The following is an 18,065-nucleotide window of genomic DNA, read 5'->3' as shown; positions in this document are numbered from 1 at the left end:
CGGCCCGCCACGATCAGCCACAGGAGGTGTCCCAAAGTTTGGCCGCCAGCCCCTGGGACGGTCCCAGCCCGCGCTGGCTGGAGCCCTTCCCGGCACGCCGCTGGACGTGTCTGTCCTGCTAAGACGAGAGAAAGGACTTCCCGCCAGCTGGTTTTGTGCCAGAATGGGCAAACTGGACCACCTCATTCCCTGCCGGGGGCAGGAGGGCGAGGCCTGGCGGGGAGGGGAGCAGGGCAGCCCTGTCCCGGCGGCTCCGTGTGGCCTCACCCGAACACCGATTGTTTTGTGTTTGTAACCGCGCACAGCCTCACCCCAGAGCGGGCCGCAGCTCACCCTCGTTCTCAGTCACTGAGAACTCACTTTCACAGATCCAGCCCACCCGGGTTTGGTCTGGCAGTTTCCCTCCCAGGGGCTGGCGCTGCCGGGCCGCTCCTGCTCCTCCTGCGGGACACATCACCGCGGGCCCCGCCGCGGCCTGGGCCGGGCTGGCTGCTCACTCGGCCCCGCACCGAACTGCAGACACCCCACAAAATCACCCAGCCGCGCTGGCTGTGGCTGCTCTGCTCAGTCTCTCAGTCTTGGACACTTTAGGGTAAAGTAGGCTTCCTTCCGCTGCTGGCGGCAGGGTTAACCTTGGCGCTGGGCCCACTCCCAGGTCGGGTTAGGTGAGATTACCTTCCTCACCTCTGGTTGCGTTTGGCTGAGCTCTTTCAGTGCTCTGACTTGAGAGAAACCTCTTTTTTTTTTTTTTTTTTTTTTTTTTTTTTTTTTTTTTTTTTAAATTGTAGCGTGAGTTTTCTGCCAGCTTGGCATGCTGGAACAGCTCTTCCGAGCCAGCGTGAGTAAGAGGGTGGGACCGGGGAGAGCACAAGCACAGCAGCCGGCGGTTAGATTGGCTCGGGCCGCCGTGAAACCGCAGCATCCGGAGCAGTGGGCAGAGGGAAATCTCCCTGCGGCTCCAGCCACAGCTCCTGCCTGTGCCCAGAACGTGCCCGGGTACTGGTCCTCGCAGGCGGCACCAAACTTGCTCCTGGGAGGAGTCAGGATTAGATCTGAGTTCTTCAGCAGGAGTCACATGAAGGCAATTGTTGATTTATTTAAATAAAAGGAGTTGGCAGCCTAATCAGTTTGGAAATTAATTTCCTTGTTAATTTGGGGGTTTTGACTTGCTCATGAATATTCACAAATGCTCATCTTGTTGTGTTTTTTTTTTTTTTTCCCTCTATGTAATTTATTTTTATGATTGTCAGATCACCTCTGAAGGTGACATTTCTCTCCTCGTTCTGCAACGCAGCAAATGTATTCAGTCTTATGCCTTGGAAGAAGAACTCCAGCCTGGCACTGACATCTCTTTTACTTCTCTCTTCTTTGCCAGGGAATCCTTTATAGCCTCCTTCCTCCCTGCATGCTGCCTAGGAAGAAACAGGACTGAGTCTCCTCGAAGAGGGCTGGCCTGGACTTGATGACTGGGAGCGCTTGTCAGAATGCCCTATACCTGCAAGGGAAATTGTCACTCGAGGATTGGGACAAAGTGGTTAATTTTTCTTAGGGTGCCTGGAGTTTTCTGCTCCCTCTCCCAGCCCGCACTGCCGAGCACCCTTCAGCAGCACGTGAGGCAGCGTGACTAACATCTGCCACAGACACTTGATTTGTCTTATCTCCTTTCCTTCGGAGGAGGCAAAGTCAGAGAAACACGGGTGTGTGTGTCTCTGGAGAGTACAGCTGATCTCTTTACCTTCTTTCCCAGCTCTCTTGCCTCCCTTTACTTTATCCTGGCAGCCCTTGCTCCTTTCCACGCCAGGGAAGAACATCCTGGTTGCCACTGCGGGTTTCTCCCTGGTGAGACGTGCCCGTGTCCCACATGTGTGTGTGTTTAGGGCTTCTAGGATTTCATAACACTGACCAGCTGGGCTCAGCTAAGGAGTGTGGTGAATAAAAGCCTGTGTAAAACCAGTGGTTCTGGGGGCAGGAGGAGCAGTGTGGGGTGAAGAGGTGCCTGCCTTACGCTGTGCTCGTGCACAGAGACAGGCTTGGCTGAGAGCTGGCCCCACAGCAGCAAGTAACATGATGTGTGTAGTGGAGACCCCCAGGTCCAGCCCAGTCTCCAGATCAGCTAATTTCTTTAGAAAGGCCAGCTTTGATAGAGTCTCCATCTATCCAGCTTGCTTGGAGCTGTGTGAGGAGGGGTGGCCAGGCTGTACCAGCCATGGGGTTCACCCAGTGGCACCGCCAGCCCAGGCTGGGAGCTGGGGAGGGGGTGACAGAGAGGTTCACAACTCTGCAGCAAGGAAATATGCCAGCAGCAATGCAAAGTGACTGCAGGAGGTAATAGAGCCCTGGAGCAGGTGGTAGGTGGAGGTTAGTGGGGCCTCCCTCCTGGGAACAGAATCATGTGAATAACACAGCCAGATTCCCACCTCCTGCTGAGGGCACCAGCTCCTGACAAGCTCAGAAAAGAAAATGTGTGGAGAAAGCCAGCCGGTTACCACGACAGTTGCTCTCTCACAACCTTTGGAACAACTTCTGCTGTGCAGCTTCGGCCCAGGAGGGTGGCAAACACACACCTCCACGCTGGCTGCCTGATCCATCTCCCATCCTTGCTGCCTCCTCCACAATCACATCTGACTGTCACGTTCCCACCTCAGCACTTTCCTTCTTTATCTACTCTCCTGATTTCTCCATTTCTCTCTTTCTTCACCACCCCAACGCAAAGCACCCACCCCTGGCCCCTCAGTTATGATTACAGACCATCCTCCAATGGTGCCACTGGACTCTCTGTGCTTGAACATCTTTTGTTTGCAGTCTGTGTGTAAACTGCACTGCTCACAGTGGCTGTGCCAGTAATATAGGTGGTATTTTGTGTCATAGGATCCTGCTCGGCTGGCTTCTAGGGCTGATAAACCTGGCCTGACGTGTTCATTAAGCTGGCTCAAGTAGTACCTGAATTTGTTGAGGGTACTGACCAGTAGGCAGAGATGGACAGATAGACTTGGAAAGTGTGATGATGTAGTGACACACATTTTAAGGATGGCGGCTGTTCATTCTCACCCAAATTTTTTAGCTGCTTGTAGGACAATATTTGGTTTATCCTGCAGCTGGCATTTTAATCTTGAGAGTACATTTCTCAGCAAGGCGTGTTGTCCTCGCTCTTTTCAGGGAACTGACATCTCTTTGGCAATCGGCTGATTAAATCCCCTGGCAGCACACAGCAGAGAGCATTTCAGCACGTCATTCTTGGTCCGTTTTTTTGGTTGGTTGTTGTTTTTTTTTTTCCTGCTGTATGGAAATAGATTGAATTTTCCCCTGCCTGATAACTTTTCTGCTTAGTGTTGTTTAAGCTTTTAGAAATACACAGTAATGGAGAGTTATAGATGCGTGTTATCCTGCACATGCTTGGTTGCCTGAATCATTTCATTATAGTGGCATCTCTCTCTCTTAAGGGCAGGGAGCAGAAATCACACACCTGGGATACACTCTGGAATTTGAAGCATATGCAGCAACAATCCAATCCTTTTTCACTGAAAGAAGTAGGTTTCTCTGGGACTGGGCACTTGGAGGTGGGTCCCTGTTGGGCAGGAATGTAACAACCTGTGATTGGATCAGCCTTGGCTGCAGGCTGAGTTCATTTGGCCACTGTAGTGTAGTAAGGGCAGTTAGTTACTGAAACTTCTGGCCGATGTGCCATGAATACAAATCCCATCTTTTCGAAGGAGGAAAAGGTATCACTCACTGGATGTGTCAGGACAGCAAGAGTGGCTGAGGACCTTCAGCACAGGGCAAAAATCACAGTTACATCAGAAGGGTCTCTCTTGAGTGGGCACAGCCAAAGCACACCACACATGCACAAGCAAAGCCTGCTCCTGTAGGGTGATAAGCTCTCTGTGGCAATAACCCCTGTATTTTATTAGAACCCCACGAAAGTTATCAAGAAGTGTTTTAAACATGACTCAGCAGTGAGCCCTTCAAGCAGTGAAGGTTCCCTGTAGCCTAGGCTGCATTAGCAAAGGTGTAGTCAGCAGATCAAGGGAAATGATTATTCCCATCCACCTGAGCGGTGTGAGGCCCTACTGGAAGATTACACCCAGGACTGGCTCCTCAGTACAAGATGGATGTTGACAAACTGCAGCATGGCCAGCAAAAGGCCCCCACAGTGGAGAGCTGGAGCACACAGTGCACAAGGAGAAGGCTGGGGGAGCTGGTTTGTTAAACAGAGAAGACTGAGGGGGTGTCTAGTTGCTGTCGGCTCCTACCTAAAGGAAAGCTGTAGAGAAGAGGAGGCCAGACTCTGAGAAGGCAGCAAACAAGGGTCAGGAAACAAGGGACAAATGCTGAAACAAAGAGATTCTAAACATGTGTAAGAAAAAATTTCTTCCCCTTGAGAGCAGTTCAGTAGGGGAAGAGGTGCCTAAAAAGACTGGGATATCTCCATCCTCGGAGATGTTCAGAAGCTGTGTGAGCAGGGCCCTAAGAAAGCTGGTCTAGCTTTGGAGTTACCCTGCTGTAGGCAGGGAATTGGCCTAGAGACTTCTAGAAATCCCTTCCTACCTGACTTTTTGTGTGGGTGAGTGTTTTTGTGCTGCTGATCTGCCACGAGCCAATGTTCAGTGTCTTCACAACGCTGGGAGCCAGAAGGGCAGTATGCTTGTTCGGCCCCGTGGAAATGCATCTGTGCTGACAGCAGCATTAGCATCTGTAAAGCCTTTCTGCACGAATGTCTCTTCTCCAGCTGGCTCGCCACCCTCTGTAGCACAACTTGTCCCATTTTATACTACAGATGAATCTCCTAACAGCAAGATCTGGTTGGTTTGGGGGTGACTCCTTAAGCTGTGACGCCCGTGTTTTTCTGAACAGCAACAATCACTGAAATGTCACTTAAAACTATATTGCAGCATATAAGAGTTCCCTCCCTACACAAAACCTTCACCCCTTCAGAAGCAGAGAGACTTTAGTAACTCTTTTAAATTCTTGGTTTAGGTGTCTGCGTGTTTTTTTGCAGTCAGAGAATCTGTGATGAGTTTTAGGGGATCTCTGTTCCCTTTCAGAAGTTAAACAGTCACTTCTCAGCCCCTCTTTTTGAGAAACATGCCTCTGTGATAGCCTAAACTGTGGCTTTCAGCTCACCAGGAGAGCAGAGAGGTAAGTGCTTGCCTGATGCACTCCTCACACCCAGCTCCTTCAGTGCTCACCACAGGGCTGCTAAAACACCTCTGGGTCTTTACAGCTGCCACGTGTCATTTCTCAATAAGAAGGATAATGCTGGAAAAGGTGGGAGAAGAGGATAAAAGAAAGGGTGTAGAACAGTAAGTTGATGAATTAAGGCAAAAGCAAACATCGAGAAGCTCTGTAGAAGCAAGGCTGGAGCTCACCACCTTACCTTGATATTTGTGGGGTATTTTTTTCAAAGCTGTCTGAGGAAGCAGCGGTTTTGGGAGCAAAGATTTGCAGCATATCCATCAACTTCAGAGTAAGCATGTCAGGGCTGGGAAAAAGGAGCTATATTTCAGGAGGAGAGAAAACAAAGTACTCTGGGCAGCTGCAAACCCATTAGTCTAGTCTCAACAGAGTATAAGGTTAAGAACAAATTACAGAAGGAAAACAGAATTAAAGCTACAGCAGTAAGTGGAAAATGGAATCAAATACAAAATGGGTTTATCAACAAAAGCACTATGTGCCCTCAACTTGATCCTTTTCTTTACCTCTTTTCCCTTACCTGCGTGAAAAAAGAAATTGGTAAATCTAATCTAGCTGGATTTCAGTAGGGCACTTGATGCAGTAAGGGCTGGAAGGCAGCTAGATAAGCTGAAGTGAAAGGAATTAGTAGGAGAATTTTAGGTGGGTAAAATGCCGGGGAGAGGCAGATGATGTGTGGAGTCAAAAGGGAACTGCCACCATGGAGGAATGTCACTGGCCTTGGGAATAATTCTCCTTGCAGTAATGGCTCTAGCTCAGCAAAAAGCAGCATGAAAAGGAAGTTTGCTGATTAAATGCATTTAGGAGAATTACTCACAGTCTGAAGCAGAGAAGTGCGAGGTCCTTCTTCTTCACTCCTGCTAACAGGAATGTCTTTTACACACAGAGATTCACTGGCTAGAAATGACAGAAGAAGAGACAGATCTGGGTGCATTCATCATTCACGAGATGATTATGAAGCCCCGATGTGACGTGATCACAAAGACAACAGCCTTAAAGAGATCATTACGTTAATCTTATTTAGGATGCTACATACAATTTGTCACTCATATTCAGAAGTGGGCTCGGGGCTGGCAGCGGTGGGGGGGAGCTGGAATAACAGAGTCTGTCCCTGTGCCTACCCCTGCTCTCCATGTGAGCAGACATGGAGCCTTCCTCAGCTTAGCAAAAGGCTGGAATGGATGAACGTCTCTCTAAAAATCCATTTTAAACACAAGGATGTGCACAGCAAAATGAGCCATTACAGAAGGGAAGGAGCTCAGCCATGATTTAGTTGGGCAGCCCCTTTCTCATCTGAGTTTGGCTCTTTCTAAGGCTGCCCAGATTTACCTCTCCCTGCAATTTGCTGTGCTTCCTTGGCAGGCAGAGCAGGTTAGCACGACAAGCACAGCATTATAAGAAAAGATGTGCTGAACACAGGCCCACAAGCCCACCTTTTTTTTTTTTTTTCTGCTCCATCCCCCAAAGAGTTTTTCCTTCTAGGGTAAGAGATCAGTCCAAAATATTGTGCTGGTGACTTGTTGGTGTTTCTACCATACAATGCCTGCTCCCATAAGCTCTCTCAGACAGGAAGTTTAAAACCCAGCATCTCAGAAAAGGCTCGGTTCTCTGGAGAAATACACAAAAGCCAGTCTGAACTAAATGTGCCACATGCCTATGCAGCAGGACTCAAAGGGTTTCATTGTTCTGGTTTTCATTTTGGGGAAAGAGTGGTAGGTCTTGAACCTGGTCTACACCTGGATGGGATTAGTGGTGATCTAACACTTGACTGAGGGTGGGGGGATGCAGTAAGTACAGCTCGCTACAGCTTGCTTCTGACAATGATTTCTGAGGTTTATTTAATTTAATTGGGGGAAATGAAATTGGGACGAGGCCTCGGGCAATCATGTAATTCAGCCTCCTGACCCGACGACAAGATTAAGTAAGCACAACTCATTCCTGACAGATATTTGTTGAACCTGTTCTCAACAGCCTACAGTGACAAGGCTGCCTGGCCAATCTAGTCCAGCGTTTTATTGCTCAATAGTTAAAAAGCTTTTTCTACCACACAGCTCTCAGTGATGAAAATGAATCTACCGATTTCCACAGCCCCGTTGAAAAGTGCCTTTCCACCCTGACAGTGCAATCTCCCCACACCAGCTGTATATACTTTTTGGCAATTCTGTACATCTTTTGGCAATTCCAGCTGTGTTTTTTTTCCCACTGTTTGTGCCTTCCACTCTATCAAAAGCTTTGGAGTCAAGACGTATCACATCTACTGCACCCCCCCAGTCTGCTAGAGCAGTTACTCTGTCAGACAGCAAGGTTAGATGGGTTTAATGTGATCTTCCTGATGAATTGAAGTTGGAGGGTTTTTTCAGGTTTGAAGTGCACATTGGAGGGGAAGCTAATTCATACGTGCAGCTGCTGCCTGACGGGGATGAGAAAGAGGCTAAGGGAGAGGGGCTTGGGGCTGTGGGCAGCTGAAGGGGAAGGAGGCAAATCCAGCCAGGATAAAATGCAGTGCTGGACAAGTAGTCTGCTGTTTGGGTTCTAGGGATAACAGAGTCTGCCAGGCGCCCCATGGGTAAGCACCGCAAAGTGTGGAAGGACGGTCTGCTACAAGTGTTTTAACAGTGTGTAACATCAGAGATGCATCAAGTCTGTGCACCGTGAACCCCTCTGGAATTCATTATGGACTAGAACACGCTGAGAGGTTTTCAGAGTTAACAGGCTTGGGCTGCATCACTCTGGGTGGCTTTTCAGATTTCAGCAGCGCTTGCGCCTTTGTTGTGTCCCAGAGTTTTCACAGCATCTGGAGCAGATCCCTTTGGGCAAGGCTCCCAAGTTTCAGGTAAACATCACGTTCAGGGGAAGTACTTTTTTAGATGTGTTTACAACATCAGCAGGGAGAACTCACCAGCTGCCTTGCTTCCTCTCACTGTACTGCAGACAGCTTATCTCCCAGGGTTACTTCATCGTCCTCCTTGTGCTATAGTTCCCAAAGAGCTAAGCTCAGCAGCAGTAGTCTTAGCTAGTCACAGCACATCTTGCAAGCTTGCCACTGTTTCTCCCCCATATCACATACCTGGACACTCCTTTTTCCCCAGCAGGCAAGGCACATAGCCATATGGCAGGAGGGAACAGCTCCTGATGAGAAGCAGAGCAAGTTGCAGACAGTTCCCCTGTCCATCATGTCCTTTTCTCCAATACCAGCTTCATCCTTCCCTCATTCCAGCTCTTCCTGGGATGCAGAAGTCATCATGTCCTTATTAGAGGCTAAGCCTGCCATCTCCTGAAGCCATGACTGTATTTATGCCAGAGAACTCAGCCCTGGGACACAGGGCAGACTGGGGACCTGCAGCCACCTGTTCTGTCACACGGCTGCTGCAGTTTTAGCCCAATTCAGCTATTGCTGCCTGAGACGAAACCCAGGCATGGCTTGGGGTGGCAGTCACCAGAGACCATTCCCAGTAAGGCGTTTCACAGAATCATAGATTGGCTGAGGTTGGAAGGGAGCTCTGGAGGTTGTCTGGTCCAGCTTGCCCTTGCTGAGGAATCACCCAGAGGGCCTCTATCGACCAGGAGTCAATGCTGGGTACTGCCTCCTGCTAGACTTTGTACCACTGCTCACCACCTTCTGTGCCTGGCCATTCAGCCAGGTTTCAGCCACCTCACAGTTTGCCTGTTGAGCCCAGACATCAGCAACTTGTCTGAGAGGATTTTGTGGGAGACAGTGTCAAAGGCCCTATTCAAGGTGAGGCATTTTATCATAGAAGGTTATCAAGTTGGTCAAGCATGACTTCCCCTGAGTGAATCCATGCTGACTATTCCTGATGATTTTCTTGTCACCCATGTGCCTGAAAATGATTTCCAGGATTACCTGTTCTGTCATCTTCTCAGGGACCGAGGTGAAGCTGACTGACTCTGGATCCTCCTTCCTGCCCTTCTTGAAGACAGGAGAGGTGTTGCTTTCCCCAGGTCTTCAGGTACTTGTCCCAGGTGCCATGACCAATCAAGAGTTATCAAGAATGGCCTCACAATGACTTCTGCTGGCTCACTCAGCACTCGTGGGTGCATCCCATCAGGATTTGATGTATTTCTTCTGTTTCAGAGGCAAGCAGATCCAACTGCCTGTATCCATAAGCGCGTTCTGCCTGTTTGACAGAGCACTGTCCTTTTCTCATTTTGCACTCTCCATCCTTATGTTCTTCACACTCCACAGTGCTGTCTGCTTTCTGGGTAGTTTTCCACTATTCAAGATGAGTGCACAAGAGTTGCAAACTTGTTCCCTCTTACTAGACCCAAAAGCTCCTGGATTATTATCGATTCTCCACATGGAAGCTACTCTGAACAGAATTTTAGGGAATCCAGCTGTGGCCAGGTGTTATGCCTGCAGGAATGTGAGACCCAAGGGCACATGTTCCCTGCACAGCGCCTCATTGGAAGAAGCAAGTCCTTGGATCTGGGCAGGTGAGTCCAGAGACGCAGCAAGTAGTGTTCTGCAGGTTCAAGTGCTTCCTTCTCACTCAGCTGGATGAGCTCCTCCTCCCAGACAAGTTGGCATAATGATCTCCACATCCTCAGGGCAGTTCTCAGCCTCACCTAGATACTCAAGAGTTCCTAGAAAATCTTTTGCATCACTGCTGGGTCTCGTTTTAGCAAGGATGCTTGTGTTTTCCAGGAATTCCCTCAGCACCACGGTCACCTGGGGCTTCGTTTCCTCCAGCCTTGCAGGCAGAGTGAGCATCTGTCGCAGAAGCCTTGGCTCTGTCTGAAGAGCAGCTGCCACCTGAGAATTCACTCTTTGCTCATTCCCTGTCTCCTTTTTTCTGGAGTGGAGCCCTCCAGGCCTGCCATCTGACAGCCCTTTGCTTCCCCCAGATCAGCTCCCATCATCTGAACATCCTTGCTATGGCAAGTATGGCCAGCTGCCCTTTTGGGTCAGCAAGAGGGCAGGTACTGCATACACTACACATGCAAAAAACTACAGAAAGTAGAGAATAAATCTGAGAAATGCTACTTGCTCCCCCAAACCTTCAGGAGCCCAGCACAAAGCCTGGCTGGACAGAAGGATGCTGAGCAGCTTGTCGAGGTCAGAATTTGTGGCTTTCCTTCATATTGAACTTCCTGTAAGTCACTTTTTAGAAAACACATATGCAGCAGCAAACACTGTAAGAAAAATTGTTTTAAACATTAGCAGTTTCTAGAGCACTAATGTTTTAAATGCAGGGAGAAAGGTGAGCTGGAAATGGCAGCAGCACTTGTAACAGGCCTGTGGTGTACAAAGAGAGTCCCTGTGGCCATTCTTTGCTTCTGTGCTTGAAGCTTCTGCAATCACCATGTATTAAAATTTCCAAAATATTCAGCCCTGGCTCTTGTGCACTGTATATCTCTGTAGCTGTGCTGGCAATCCTAGTTTAAGTTCCCTTAATATGGAGCCTGGGATGGGGCTGAAGCTCGTGGCAGCCTCCTAGCGTCCTTCACCTTAGACACAGCAGCCGCTGTGGCAGAAACAGCGTGACTCTAACTGCACAAAAGGGCGAACAGCCTGATGCTGCCAAAAATCACAGGAGTCCTCCCCAGCTGTGGTTGTGCCAAACCTGCTGGGCTAGCTAAACTTGCTGCTGGAGATGGTTTTCCCCCACCTCAGAGACTCTGCAGTGCAGTGGGTCAGGACCTGCTCTCTCAGTGAGCACTGGTGTGCTCTTCCCAAAGCACTGATGCCCCCCGGCTGCATTTTTATGAGCTGACACTTGCCAGAGAGTTGTTGCCTCCGGTGTTGTTGCAGAGTGGAGTGCCTGGTGAAATCTTTACCCCAGGACGTCCTAATCACATGTAATCTCCTTCTGTCCTTGAAAGTGGTGCACTGAAAGGGCCTGGCTATCCCATGGGCAGAAACACTTTGCCTTTCATGTCAGAGCTGGCAGCCAGACCCCCCCTTGCCTGCCCCCAAGGGACTGGCTCTCCCTTCCTTGCTCAGCCCCTCCGGTCCCAGGTAACGCTCCCACTGATCACCACAGAACGCTTTATACTTGACGCAGTGAATGCAGACAGAGAGCTGACAGTCCCTCTGGCAGCTGCCAGCTCAGAAGGTGCACAAGTAAGGTTGCCTGGGCATGTACTTTAGCTCTAAATGCCCTGTTTTTCCACAAGTTTGCGTTTTGATGAACATAATGTTCTGGGAATGAATGAGCTATCACCAAGCAACATTAACTCTGTGTTAACAAAGGGTTTTGACATTGAATTCAAGCCTGAGGACAATGCTGGCACAAGAATGAGTTATCACAGGCTGGGCCATGGGTACACTGAGGATGGAAATTAGGAGCTTCCCACCTGCCAGTGCAAGGATCTGGAACAGCCTTTCAACAGCAGCAGTGAGGCCAGGAGACAACTTGTTGTGGGACTGGAAGTCTCTGAGCAAGAGGATGCAATGGAGCTGCCAGCCACAGGCCAGGAGGTCTCTGCCAGTCCTCTCTTCTTATGCAATTGCAGGACATTTTCATAACGACTTTGCCCTTAAAGCAGCTCAAACCAAGCTGGGTGCCTGGGGCTCGCCTGGAAGTGGGGCTGTATGGGGCTGTGGGGTGGTGTCCTGGGGATACTGCAGAGTGCTGTAGGGCTGTAATTACCCAGGGAGTGCAGGATGTGCATCCTCCTGCCTCCAGCATGCAGAGAGCTAAGCACGGAAATTGGAGGGGACAGTGTGTGACAGGCAGGCCCAAGACCAATTGCTTCAGGTGATGGCTGAGTGTCTTGCAGATCTAAAGGGATTTCTGATGAGCAGAAGAGGGCTCCTCCATGCTGTAGCCCAGGAGAGAGTGAGCTGGGCACTCAGGGGCTTTGAGGGCAGCTCCTCCACTGGCTTAGTGCCCAGCCAGGGTACTGGTTAGTGGCCAGGGTCCATCCATCACCCCCTTCCCAGAGTATGTAGTCAGTTGAATGAAACCACCTTGGCACAGGATGGCAAAAGGGGATGGGTGCCCAGGAGCATCTGTCAAGGGAGAAGATGACAGCAGCTCTCCTAGGGCAGCCGCAAGCTGGGTGCTACAGTGAACCAGCTGCACCTGCCTGGGAGCACTGCCTGCCTCACTCCTTTCTGCTGCCAGCCCTGGACACCAGCAGCCCTGGACACCAGCAGCCCTGGGATGTGGCCCACAGCTCCAGCCACCCCTGCCTCTCGGCACCCACCTGTGCTCAGCTGCCCAATGCAGAAATCCTGGCATGGAACACTTCACTGCCAGATTACAGTGGATTATAATGAGATGGGGATAAAGCAGGAGTTACAGCAAACGCAGTGGTTGACTGTCTCTTTTCTGTTCTTTAACAGATGATTAAGGCCTTGCCAGAGTGACGTCGACATCGTTCCTCAGCGATGAAGGTTAGGGGTTTCAAGCCTAGCTGCTGACTCATAACCAAGAAGAGGAGAAGAGGGAAAATTAGCATGAAGAACGTTGCTGAAATGGCTTGAATGTGTTCAGAGATTAGTGTAGACAATATATTGCTGCCTGTGTTATGGCTGGTGTGTTTAATAGATGTTTTTAATGGAATCTGATCTTTTTAAAAGCATGGAACACCTGTGTGTAGAACATTTTCCTTATATCTGCAGATCCACTGCCAGAAAGGGCAGACTGTTAACAAGCTTCTCCAGAAAGCATCTTTAATTCCTGACTTTGGAACACCAGTGCTTTCTTCTAAGCCTAGATGCCTTTGGATATCTTGGTGAGCTGTTGAACCACTGGATGGCATGTCCTTGTCCAGAGTCTAGCCTGGCTCTGCATGGATTAAAATTTGCTCCCCATGAGCATGTTCTCAGACCCTTCTGGGACATGAGGTTGGTGGTCCAGCTTCCCTATTAAACACTCAGTTTCTGGCTGCACTAACTGGCAAACTCAGGAGAGGCCTGGAACATGACCTTCATCTAAGCTGTGTCACCTCCAGTGCACGTTGCTTCTGGATCAAGGTTGAGGCAGGCGGGGGAGGCTCAGGCTGCTGCTCCTGAGATAACTGGAAAGAGCAGGGGAGCTGGGTGAGTGCTCAGTCTAAACAATGGCTTCAGAGTCAGGGCTGTGATCATACTCAAATTAATTTCAAATATGCACAGTAACACAAGAAGCAATTTGCATAAGACGTCACATGGAGTTGCATACAATTTCGCATATTTAAACAAAGTACAATAAAGCACAGCTCGGGCGGGTACGGGAAATCATCTGTGCAGTGAACCGTGCAGAGAAACGACGTACAATTATCACCAAAGAAGAAAACAAATGGCAGCAACCACCCAGGATGCAAAGTGAGCTCAGAAGTCGTGAAACACCAGCTTCTTCCTTCATCCTGATAGATGCTTGGAGTCAGGTTATCATGCCCTTCTTTTCCAGCAGGCCCTTCTGGTGCAGAGGATGGTGCTTGTTGTTTCATACCACTACTCACTCCGTCCTTCACATTTGCATCCTTGGCTTCAACTTTGCTAAGCACTTTTCTTCATGCATCATTCTTTCTGGGCTTCCCAGTGCATAGACTTCCAGGTCTGAGGGACTCCTCCCTCACCAGGGACTGCTCCAGTACCTGTTCCAGGTGGTACTGTCCTTTCCCTTTAGTAGTAAAGGCTAGAGGCCAGAAGACTGGCTCTGGGAGCACAGGGGCAGACTCTGACAGCCTCATTTTTGGGGGTCTCAGTGCTGTGTGTGTTCAGAGCATGATCCCTATGGCTCAGTTCTTGGTACCTCTGTAGGTCACATGGAGTGGACGCCATCTCAGCTTCTGGAAAATGATGGCTGGACAACTAACATAGATAAGGAAGGAAAAAAAGGGAACAACATCCCTTAAGTGGGAATGTATCATCCTTTGGAGCAAACATCCAAGGGCTGAGACCTTTAAACCTGCAAAAGGGACTTTCAGCCCCTGATCTACATTTTGTGACAGTCCTGCATCTCTCACACATGGGTTGGGTCAGCACTGCAGTAATGAGGGTGAGCTCTGAGGGCTGACCCATGAGCATGTTCTTTCCCTTCCCTCCCCAGGAGGCAGGCAGGGGAGGATTCAACTGCTGCTCCTGAAACAGCTGGAATGATGAGGAGAGCTGGGTAAATGTTCAGGCTAAACTGGGGCTTCATTTTGGCAGCACCCTGATCCTCGTGAGCTCCCAGAGCCCTGCTTCACCCTCCTTGTTTTCATTTACCCAGCAGTTTTAATGGCTCCTAGCTCTAAATTTCTATTCTGATCCCTGCCTTTGATCCTACTTCTCCTTCCAGCCCCATCATTTAATCCTAGCCAGAATTTCTGGTTCTGCCCACTCTCTCCTCACCCTGCCTTTTCCTGTCCTCTTTCATACTCCTGCTCCCTCATACCTCTCTTTAGGCCTTTGCTTGACAGCCTCAGCTCCTTATATTTTAGTTAGGCAGTTTGTTTCTCTCTGCAGGACTTCCTGAGTATCAACAAAGACCTGTCACCAAAACCCTGGAAGAGGTAGTGTTATGCTTAGTCACCCTTTTGTCCCAGCCCTCTTCTAACTTGCAGGTACAAGTGGAAAATCTGTCTCTTCCCCATATCCTGCACTCAGAATTACTGCACTGCCTATGGAGCTGCAAGTAAGCTGGCTAATGTGAGTAGATACTAGAAACCCACATTTATCCAGGACAGTAATTTTTAGTTTTCAGTTTTGTCGTGGAGGCCCTGATGCTTGGTATAAGAGAAATCTCATTATAAAGGAACCTCTTAGGGTTCCTGCTGTGTATCCAGCCAACGCAGGGTACACAGAGCGTCGGATCCCATTTGTGTGATGTTTGTGTGATTTGTGTAATGTCACATAAGAAAAGAATTGGCAAAGCAGAAAAATGCATGGGAGAGAAACCACTTCAGGCTTAGATAACTCATCTTAGTATTGCCAAATGTGTCTGAATCAACATAATAAGCCAGGCACAAGCCTCCACTGTAGGTGTATTTAACCACTGCATTCATGTTTTTGTTAATGAACTCATTCAGGCAAAACTGGGTCTCCTAACCTGGCTAGACTGACCCCCCTGATACTAGCAGAGGACACCTACCACTGACTGCCCCTTGGTTTGGGACAAGCTCAGAAAGCTTCTGCAGTCTGTGTCACTTTACCAAGGCTTAGAGAGTACCTGAGAGAATCACGATGCCTGTGATTCTGGTGCATCCTTTCATAGGCAAACTAACAAGGAAACCAACTGGCTTCCTAGCTGGGCCAGGCTGTAACTCAGATTTGACCAGTGCATGCTGTAGGCATCACACCATGTTCCTCTGATAGAAAACAAGTCACCCCAGGCTTGTTTGCTTGCTTGTTTGTTGAACCCTAGTGGTATGTCCAGCTGTCGACAAAGTCTGTGCTTCAAACTAGACTGGCTGCCCTAGAGCATCTGCTCTCCTGCCACTGGAGCGCTAACTAGGAGCCACTGAGAGGCAGGGCAGGGCCCTGGAGCAGAGACTGGCATTTGCATCCCTGCCAGATGCCTTGTGAGGATTGATCCAAGGCTGAAGATGGTTTTGCTTGTATTCTGGTCACTCTCAGAGAAAGCTGGGCTTTGGATCAATGTGGAATGCGTCACTGAATGGCCTATTATTCACTGAGTGCAATGTGCACTCGGAGACACAGCAGCCCTCAATAAAGATTCAATTCTGCCTCTAAGGATCAAAGAAGGAATGAACCAAGGGAACTACTCAACTCTTTTACATGATGCTGAAATGAGAGGTTGCTTGTTTCAGGGCGACTCTTTATGGCAGTTTCAAGTTGTGCATTTCTCCTAATTAAATGGCCATCCACACAACCAGGTCTCTTTAGTAGAGTGCAGAGCTACCTGTGATTGAAGGTCTCCATTCCCCCTGCACAAAGGCTCACACTTGAGTTAGCACAGTTTGTCCATGCTGCCATGCCCGCTCCACACCCTCCTCAAGGAGCACAGGGATGCCCACAGCTGCTCCACAGGTGTTTTCCCACCACTCCCCTCGTGCCCACAGTGTCAGGATGGCTCTCTCACAGGAAAGGAACACAAAGGAATGATATCCAGCAGCACAGGTCTGGGGAGGAGGGCAGAGCCAGAGCATGTGGAGTCCTAACTTTCAGCCACAACTCTGGAGAAGGTCCTTTAGCAGGGGAGGTAAGCAAGTGTTATTGGTTGCTGCCACATCCCTGCAATACAGACTCTTCCAGCTGACAGTTGCCTGATTTTTTTTCCCATAATGGGATAATTTATAGCAGGTTATAGAAGGCATTCAGCTGGAGGGAATCCCAGATTTTGGAGATGTTTTCAAAATGTTTTTCTGAACTACTCTCTTTCCCAGGAAATCACAGTGGTCAGCAACACCTCATGCTTGCTTTTTGCACACTCATTACGGTAATTTTTATGTGTCTTGAAGTCATTGTATAGGTCTTATATGTTCTTCTTTGATTTAAATGATTGCATTCAATCTTCTCATCTCTGCTGTCCTCATTCAGAATGCAACTCCCAGTGCTAGCTCTCTGCTGGAGAATTGGGTGTGGGGGAGATGCTAGGGAAGGAGGCAAGGCTGCAGACTGGAAAGGAATGGAGATGCTGGAAAAGGTGTTGGGGCTGGAACCAGACTGAAAGGGTGGGAACATGTTGTTCACATGTTATCCACATGGATAGGTGGGTAGAAGTGATGTAGTGGGGAGTGGTGATGGGAGGGGACCAGACCAGGGAGTCAGTGTTTCAGAAAGCCAGAAGAATAAGGGGCAGCTTGTGGAGCTTCTCCTGTCAGTCAGAGAGTGAGTCCTAGTGAAAAAGAGTATGTTTGGCTTTGTGCCTGCAGCCCCAAGCCTGTGCAGAGAGGGCATCAGAGGAAAAGCATCTGATGACAGAGAGAAGTCAGCAGGAAGGCTGAAGCTCTGGCGGGAAGCAGATGAGGTTTGTGCAAAACATCTCACTGCACCAATAAGTACATGAGTGCAATTTCAGCACAATGAGAACCCATCACCACTTTTGTCAAGTCTCTCTGGCTTGCCCAGCCCCAAAGCTGTTGAGGGGAGGATCTTCCACCTAAAACGACAGAGGTGAAAGTCTCTGCCCTCCCACACTCAGCACAGGAGCAGAAGAGGTGCTGCTCAGCCTCTTGTGTGTCTGTACCCCATGACAGCCACCACAGGAGTGTGTCTGCTCTCTCATGGGGCTGGAGCCACCACCAACCCACAGAGATCCTGTCCAGGGCACAGGGTACCATGTGAAGGGGCCTGGCCATGCAGCAGGAGGGGTCCTTCCAGTGGGCAGAAACCCCGGAGTCTGAGGTCAGGTCTGGTCTGTGAAGCCTGCTCCTTCCTCCAACAGTAAATCAGAGGATCAGGGACACCTCCAGTGCCCAAAGGACTCAGACAGGGCAGAGGGAGCAAGGCTGGGAACCATCCCCAGCAGTCTTCCAGCCATAGCCAGGGAGCAGCCCTTTGGAGTGGCCATCGAGCCCGGTGCGCCCTAAGCCCCGATTGCCGCCGGGCTGGCGAAGTGGAGGAGTTGCAGGAGACAAGGATGCTTAATTACAGAGCAGCCCTGGAAACCAGCAACAGCAGCAGCGCTGTGGCCAGGAGGGGAGGCAGCAGGGCTGTAAATAGAAATTGCGGAGGCAGCCGCGGGGAACAGAGTGAGGGAAGCTTCTGCGCCTGCTGCGCTGCATGTCCCTCCCTTCCCCATGGCTTCTGTCACCTCTCCCGGACACCCCGGCCCCCAGCGTGACAAGCAGCCCCGGGGCGTGCCTGGGAGACGGCAGCTCCAGGAGCAGGACAGCGGTTTTGGGTGGGGAAGTGGGTGAAGAAGGGCTCCTCCTCCACCAGGCGCCACCTCCCATGGAAATGCATAAAGGTGGTCAAAGGGCCCCTTTAGTCGGCAAAGAGACCAAGGCAAGATGGACATAGGGCCAAATTGCCCCCTCTA

The 18,065-nt window shown here is 49.8% G+C and overlaps 1 protein-coding gene across 1 annotated transcript in view; it reads right to left on the bottom strand.

Moving 5' to 3' along the window:
- Positions 1–4,364: 4,364 nt before the first annotated feature.
- The window catches only part of PHB2 (prohibitin 2), a 241,086-nt gene continuing 227,385 nt past the window's right edge, over positions 4,365–18,065 (bottom strand). The window contains exon 9 of the mRNA XM_083885083.1: positions 4,365–4,374. The gene's annotated coding sequence lies outside the window, so the exon portion shown is untranslated. The remainder of the gene's footprint in view (positions 4,375–18,065) is intronic.

The sequence above is a fragment of the Zosterops lateralis genome (genome assembly GCF_965231275.1).
Source record: "Zosterops lateralis genome assembly, chromosome: 2".
NCBI lineage: Eukaryota > Metazoa > Chordata > Aves > Passeriformes > Zosteropidae > Zosterops > Zosterops lateralis.
Note: the sequence above shows the minus strand (reverse complement) of the source record. Positions and strands in the feature narration are given on the sequence as shown.